This window comes from Octodon degus, unplaced genomic scaffold (assembly GCF_000260255.1).
Source record: "Octodon degus isolate 3935 unplaced genomic scaffold, OctDeg1.0 scaffold00062, whole genome shotgun sequence".
NCBI classification, from domain to species: Eukaryota; Metazoa; Chordata; class Mammalia; order Rodentia; family Octodontidae; genus Octodon; species Octodon degus.
In genome coordinates, this window is record NW_004524638.1 from 9,709,602 (window position 1) to 9,718,231 (window position 8,630).

Below are 8,630 nucleotides of genomic sequence, written 5' to 3' on the forward strand. Positions count from 1 at the left end.
GTGGTACTGGGCTACAGGATAAATCCTGAGAGTACTTGGCTGACCTTATCAGATACAAAAGTTACATTTCTTGTTATGTAGGTCCTGCTTTATCTTGGTCTTAACCATCCAGCAGAAAAGTATAAAAACAAGGTACATATAGTAAAGCCATATTAATACGATGAGCTGTAAAAGGTTCAAGCCAATAACTTCTGAGGATAACCCACTAATATTATAGACTGCTAGACAGTGTTGGGATTGTTTTGCTGTATTCAAACATCTACAGTATTCAGATGCCAATAGATCCCACCTCTGACAGAACTAAACAAAAAAGGGATACAAAGGAAAGATCATTTTGTATTTATATTTACAAAATAGGATACATATACAGCTACTTTCACTTAATTCAATAAGAAAGAGGTATACTAATAAGTGTTTGGACAGGATATCCTGTCTGCTTCTTGTACTATGGATAACCACTAAGAAAATAACAATGTACAATGTATTGATTTTCGAAATTGTTCTATTAATCAGCTTTGAAACTTTCTCATTCATATTTATTTCTCAATTAAACCCCCCCAAAAATCCCAAATATATCTTTGTTTCTTTAACATATACCTATTATTGAGCCTAAGATTTTCCAGTCTTTTATAAACAATGATCACTGAGTAGCTCCCACATATCTTCAGGTATGCACATCATTCTTCACTACAGATTTGGATCAATTTCTAGAAGTGGAGCAGCTGAGTCAAAAAAGTGTTTTTGCTTCTTGCTTCTATAGGAGAGGTGTGTTTATGACTATATTGCCATCACTGTAAGAGGTATGTTTTCTCAAACTCTTGGCAACATAATTTTCTACCAAACATTTCTTTCAAGGCTTTCATCTAGGTAAGAAATGCAATTTGTCTTGTATTAAGGGAGGTTAGATAGCATCTTTGAATGTTCAAGAACAGTCTCTACTGCTGTGAACTGTGTGTTTAATCTTTATCCATTTTGCATTGGTTAGTCCTTTTCACAATTATTTACACGAGTACTTCAAATATTAAGGAAACCAGTCATTAACGTGTTGTGTGTTATATATATATATTTTGTTTTGTATTTGTGTTTCGGAAATTTTTTAAATGTAGAGATTTATATTCATATCTTAACAACTGCTTTTGGATATGTCATGCTTAGAAAGGCCTGCCTTACTCTTGGATTGTAAATCTCCACCATTTGCACTTAACACCTTTAAGATCTCTGCAAATGGAAATGTAAAGTTTCTGTTTTGAAATTTATTATGTACTCATTATTATTATTTTTCCTACCTGGCACTGAATTCAGGGCTGTGCACCTGCCAGGCAGGTGCTTAAGCTGCAGAGCTAGCTCCCCAGCCCTTATTTTGAAATTTAGACATACAATATTTTACAAAAGTAGTAGAGGTCTTCTATATCTTTTGCCTATAATTTCCCTAATATTGCATATGGTACAATTAACAATACTAAGAAATCAACCTTTGTACAATGCTACATTATGAATTTTTCCCCACTGTTAGTGTATTCATTTCAGCAATCCAAGATTCATCCTTGCATGTGCTGTCTCAACAGTTTGTTACAATGTGAAAGTTCCCTAGTCTTTCCTTACTTTTCATGACACTACCACTTTGATTTGCACTGATCTGGTGTTTGCTCGTGATTAGACTGAGGTCATATTTTTGGTAAGAATACAAAAAGTAATACGGGGGCCGGGGAGATGGCTCAGTGAAATAAGTGCTTCCCTGGCAAGCGCAAGGGCCTGAGTTCAATCCCCAGTTCTGCCAAAAAAAAAAAAAAAAAGTAATACGGATCACAGTGATACCTACTAGCCAAGATGGAATCTCCAAGTCCCTTTACTGTAATTTTACTATTTTTCCCTTAAACATAATTATGTAATAGGGGAGATACTAGAGACTGAAAACATCCTGAAATAGCTAGTATTTGGTCTATTAATTTTAGCATTGTTTAGTGGATGTGCTCAGCAATATTAATAATTATTACTCAGCAATATACTACTGAATATTAGTATCTAACAGAAAAAAGGAGACAGGTTTATGTTTGCCCTATAAAATACTAGGCTACCTATAGTACCTACTGGTGATTTCCTATTTTTCAACTTCCTTTTATATTTACTAGAGCCTCCCTTTTCCACTTATATTTTATTCAATTATTCCTATCGGCATTGAACTCAATGAGTCATAACTGACTGCGACAGCAAAATAAAAAATCAAAAAGGTATAAAGTACTTAACCTATCTCCCTGTTACGGTTCAGATCTAAAACATCTCCAAGTCTTGAGTCTGGAAACGCACTGGACTGCGGGTTCAGCAGCTAAACGAATGTCTTGCTTCGAGGCAGGGCCTGGCTGTTAGGAGGGACAGGCTCTAGGAGGAAGGATTCTCGCGCCCATTCCTACCTTGTCTCTGCCATGTACTTCCATCAGATGTGCTAGGCGAGTTTGAACTAAACCTCCTGGAAATTGTGAGCAAAATTAATCTCTCTTCCTCTAAGCTGTGAGTGTTGGGTGTTTTGTCTCAGTGACGGCAAAGAGACTAACACAGAAATTGGTATCAGAGAAGCCATATGGCTCAGAAGCTTTTGGAAATGCTTTATGGGAGGAGTCTGGAAAGTTTTGGGGATGTCAGCTAGAAAAGCCTTAAGACACAGTAAGCAGAGATTAATGGGAGACTGCAGTCAGAGGTCAGAAGACCAGAATGCTAATATAAGTGCATGCAGTAAAGGCTGGATCCAGGAGGTTTCAGCTGGGAACAAAGACTTGAGTGGCAGTTGGACTAGAAGCCATGTGTTACATGCTAGCAGAAAATCTGTCTTCTTGCCCATGTCCTGGGACTTAAGAGACTGAAATTAACAACAGTGGACTACTGAGGAAGAGGAAATTTCTTTTTTTCTTTTTTCTTTTCTTTTTTTTTTTTATTTTAGGGAAGGGTCTACAGGGTGTTCAGGGTCTCACTAATAGATCGTACTCGTAGTGATTCGCCTGTTTACAGCCTCCCAAGAGCTGGGATTACAGATGTGCACCACCACGCCCAGGGCTGGCACAGCAGGCCCTGGGATCAAACTCCTGGCCCCTGTGCCTGCTTGCTGGAGCTTTAATCCGCTGAGCTATTTGGCTGGCCCTATGGCAGAGGAAATTTCAAAGCAGCTCAGCATTCAGGGTATTTCAGCATAAGAACTGCTTGTTATTTTCTGCCAGATTTTCAGTGAAAGTCAGGACTAAAAAGCAGTTAGATAATTATTTTAAATTTTGCTGATGGCCAAAAAGGAAGCTCCTATAAACTTGAGACCAAGGTTGCTAAAAAGACATATATATATATATATATATATATATATATATATATATATATATATATATATATATATATATATCTATCTATCTATCTACATACACATATATATGTATATATATGTGTGTATATATAGATGTATATATATATATACACACATATATTACACACTATATATATATATATGTATATACATGAAAAGCCAAGTACTTGCCCTGCATCGTGACACAAGCAAGCAGCATGGGAGGCTAAGGTAGGATCACTGCAAGTCTGAGGCCAGTCTGGCTACACAGTGAAGGGGGGTGGAGCGGGAGGAATAAAAAAAAAAATCCAAGTTCTTTCCATCAGGAGAACAGACAAGATGGCTTACAGACACCTCAGACATCACAGGACCCCACCCTTCACAGGCTCGGAGTGCTAAACTGTACCGCTTCCATCTGAGCAGAGAGGCCCCGAGGCACCCCCGCCGCCCGCCGCCCACCCCAAGCAGCTCCCACATCTGTTTCATGGTGTTCAGTCACCCAGACACTCACAGGCTTCTGAAGCCACATCAGTGGGGCCTGGCTGCTCCCTGAGCTCACGGCAGTCCGTGGCATGACCCACATGGTGCTGGTTTTGCAGACTGCAGAATGCAGTAGCTGTGGGATGATGGTCCCTTCCACACAGATTTCAAGGGAAGGTTTGGGAGGTCAGACAATTCACTCCTCAAGCTGGTGAAGACAAGAAAGTAAAGTCTAAGATGCAGTGGAGACGCCACGGGGTAGGGAGCACCAGGAATGAGATCATCGGAGGTAGAACACAGGCACGCAGCAGAACCAGCCCAGAGAACGGGCCTTCGGACTGCAACTGACCACGCCGGAGGGTCGGGGTGCATGTGGCCGCTGGTGTTCAGAGCTCACAACTTGCCCAGGGTGCTGTCCATGGACCTACAGGACTTAAGTGTTCATCCTGCTGGGTTTTAGTTCTGCTTTGCTCCATTTCTTTTCTATACACCTAGCTGTCCCTTTTCAACTGGAAGTGTTCATCTTCTGTTGCATACTGTAAATACTTAACTTCCTTTTTATTTCTACAGGGACTCACAGCTAAGAGTTGGCCTCCTCAAATCTCATAAGACACTTTGGACTTCTCAGCAATGCTGGAATTGTTAAGACTCTGGTGACTCTTAGAGATGCACTAGTTTTGTACAGCCCAATAGACACGAATCTTCTGGGGCCCAGTGGTAAACCGTACGGTTCAGATCCAAAATGCCCCGAACGGCGGGCATTAATGTAAGACAACTGGGTTCTGGGGGTGCTGTACCCATCGGTGTCAGTGGATCTGTGCCATCCCTGGCTAAGTGTGCAGTGAGGAGGCCTCGCTGGATGCAGGTCGCCGGCCACATGGCCTGGCAGAGCACATTCCTTCCCTTGTACCTCAGTCTCCCTGCTTCTCGGCTGCCACGGATTTAGCCACTTTCCTCCATTATACCCTTCTCCCATGTGTTCCGTCCTGGAGCCAGCTAACTTTGGACTGAATCCAGTGGAAACTGCACCAAATGAACAACTGCTTGAAGGTGTAGGTGGCATTTGGTCCTAGTGACAGGGAAGTGACAAATATACTTGCCTCTGTGAATATATGCGTTGTAGTAACCAAATAGTTGATTAGCAGAAAGTTTTTTCTTTATAAAAGTTTTTGAGTTCATAAGAAAAGGAATGAGCACTACATTGACAGGTGTTCGCTAATCTCTAAGGAAACAATGGATGGAGGCAAAAGATCAGCACTGGTTAGTAAAATCACCAGAAGACAGACAGACAGTTATTATATACCTTGTAGCAGAAATACATAAAACTGGGGCTGGAGATATAGCTTAGCGGCCTAAGTGCCTCCTTGGCAAGCACAAGGTCCTTAGCTCGATCCCTGGTACCGCAAAAACAACAAAAAAACCCAACCAACCAAACAAAAAACCCCATAAAACTACCTATAAAGTCTTTTTATAAAAAAAAAGTAACAAACATCAAAGGGGAAGAAACTAATCTCATTAAATAACTTAGGGCCCTAGCTCTTATTACCAGTTTATAAGAAACTCAAGGAAAAAAAAAAGTTAAACAATACCATGGGGATAAATCAGCAAAATTCAGAACATGGAAAACTGTAAGTTAACTCGTGGTTTCTTCAACAAATAAAATGTCAAGAAAAATAGCCAGAATCTATAGATTACAGGACACTTAACAGAGATATTAAGTAGGCTGGACATGGTGGCACACAGAGGCTAAGGCAGGAAGACTGCCAAGAGTTTGAGGGCAGCCTAAATTATGTGGCATGTCTATCTCAAGTAAATAGATAAAAGAAACCAAATATAACATGCAAATTTTTTTTTTTTTGAGACAGGGTCTTGTTATGCAATTCAGGTTGGCCTCGAGCCAAGCTCACTGTGTACCCTGGGCTGGCTTCAAATTCATGGATAACCTCCTGACAGCCTCCTGAGTGCCAGGATTATAGCTGTAAACCTTGTTTTAACACAACCTTACCAAAAGAAATTTCCTAAGACAAAAATCAGTAACAGAAATTAAAAAATAAAATTTTTATTAAGAATAAAAATTACTGAAAATACCTGTTCCATGTTATGTCTAAGATGTTTGCTATTCAGACAGATAGTGAGGTTAAGCTCAACTGTCTATGTTATAGGGTAGTAATACCATTAAGCTTCTCTTCTGGAGGGTTAACAACTTAAGTTTGCAGACCAAAAATTAAAGAAAAAGAAGGGTTGCAAGGACAACCACCATTTTGTCCCTAGCCATTCAAGGTCATTGAGGACTCAGGACATAAGAGAACCTGTATTGTAACAACCTGTAACTCAGTGATGTCCCAAATTTTCTGATGGAGATTAAGGAGTCACACAGGAAAAGTGACTGATGATGTAAAGTGTGCCTAAGGAGAGTTCCCTGGAGAGAAAACATTCTCTCAGGCTTTCACAGACAGCAAATTGATCAAGCGATGGTCGTGACTCATCCACATGGCTGGCACTGACAGAGGATCTACAAACTGTGGTATAGGGTTTCAGGGTAAATCCTGGGGGGATTTGACTGACCTTGTCAGATACAGAAGTTACAGTTTTTGTTATATAGGTCTTGCTTTATCTTGGTCTTAACCATCTAGCAGAAAAGTATAAAAATGAGGTATAAAAAGTAAAGCCATATTAATATGCTGAGCTATAAAAGGCTCAAGTCAACAACTTCTGACAGTCCTAGGGATAATCCACAACTATACTGGATTATTTTGAATTCACACACCTCCAATATTTAAATGGTAATGGAATACCCATCTGTGACAAAACTAAACAGAAAAAGGGGATATAAATGAAGGACCATTTTGTATATGTATATACAAAACAGGATAGATATACAGCTACTTTCTCTTAATTCAATGAGAAAATTTGTACTAATAGTGTTTGGACAGGATATCATGTCTGCCTCTCGTACTATGAATACTATGAAGACAACAATATGCAATGTATTAATTATTGTAACTGTTCTACTAACCTGTTTTGAAACTGTCTCATTGCTATTTGTTTTTCAATAAAATTTTTAAAAAAAGAATAAAAATTATTGTTAATTCTTTTTGCTGTTGTTAATGGTAGTGTGCTTACTTGTGATAAAGAACAGCTCTCTCGCCAGGGAGACAGCTCAGTAGAATAAACACCTGCCTACAAGTGCAAGGTCCTGAATTCAATCTCTGGTACTGACAAAAAAAAGAAAAAAAGAACAGATGTCTATCTTTTTAGAGATACACATGTAAATATTTATGTCACTTATGAGTTATGGCTTGTGGGCCGGCCAAACAGCTCAGCGGATTAGAGCGCCTGCAAGCAGGCACAGGGGCCAAGGTTTTGATCTCCCAGCCTGCCTGCTGGTCCCGCCCCCGCGGTGTGCCAAGATGGCGACTGAGACTGGGCGTGGTGGCGCGCCCCTGTAATCCCAACTCTTGGGAGGCTGTAAACAGGAGGATCACTACAAGTCCAACAGAGTAGTGAGACCCTGAACACCCTGTAGACCGTTTCCTAAAATAAAAAGTTACAGCTTGCGTCTAGATGTCCCCCGCGAAGTCTCATGTAGTCATGGGGTGCTTTTTCAGAGGTGGCTAGACCTAGAGTCTGTAATGCTGGGATTAGGGTCGTTATCACTGAATGAGCCCACTGACTGCTCTGGCACTTGCCCTCGCCTAGACAGCACAGAAGAGGCACAAAGAGCGGCGACGGCTGCCTGACTTGCTGCCTTGCTCTGCCGTGCTTGCTTGGCCTGTCTCTTCTCCCCAATGCCCCTCTGCCACACCTCCCTGCCCTGCAGCCAGCCCGCCAGGGCTGAAGCCTCCATGAACTGGGAACCAAATAAATCTTTCCTCCTTTAACTTCGGCTGCAGATATTTTGTCTCAACAACGAGAAAGTAACTAAAACAGTGATTTGTTGACAGGGGAAGGTTGAGATGGAGCACAGTGGGGCAAAGTGTGGGGTGCTCACTCACGACAACACCAGCCATGAGTGAGCAACCAGTAAAGCTGGGTGATGGGCATAAGGATCAATATTATCGGGCTGGGGAGATACCCCAGCAGAATAAGCACTTTCCTGGCAAGTGCGCGGTCCTGAGTTTAATCCCCAGTATGGCAAAAAAAAAGAAAAAAAAAAAAAAAGAAAAAAAAATTTTACCATTCAATTTTACTTATCATTGTAATTTTTCATTATAAATGTGAAAACTTGCTTCAGAATGAATGAATAAATAGATAAATTGGACTCTGCAGCTGGGGCTTAATTATCCCTTTATACTTTAGTCACTAATTCATAGTACCTAACCCATCTATGCCTTAGTTTCTTTACCTGTAAAATAATTCATTTTATTTATTTATTTTTTTAAATGTTTCCTTTCTTTATTTATTTGTTTATTTTTATGGTCAGCTCAGCCCACCCTGGGGGCGGGCTGGCATGGCATGTGGTGCTGGGGATCAAACCGAGGTCCCTGCATGCTTGCCTAAGCAGGCGCTTTAGACCACTGAGCTATCTCGCCAGTCCTGTAAAATAATTTAAATGTGTATTTATTTGTGCCTAACACACAAAAAGTACTTTAAGGAATTAATTTTTTATTACTGACATTTATTGAGTACTCATTATTATGGACATTAGCATAAATATTCTAAGCAATTCTGGCCTAATTATCCCAACAATTTTATGATGGTGGTATCAGCCTCGTTTCTAGGTAAAGAAATTAAGATAAAGAAGTAAAATGAGGGGCCGGGGAGATAGCTCAGTAGAATAAGCGCTTGCCTGGCAAACTCAAGGACCTGAGTTCAATCCCTGGTTCCGCAA

At 40.5% G+C, this 8,630-nt stretch overlaps 1 protein-coding gene across 1 annotated transcript in view; it reads right to left on the reverse strand.

Annotated features, from left to right (window-relative positions):
• Tbc1d31 (TBC1 domain family member 31) overlaps positions 1-8,630 on the reverse strand; it is a 117,182-nt gene that overhangs the window by 52,082 nt on the left and 56,470 nt on the right. The window lies entirely within an intron of this gene.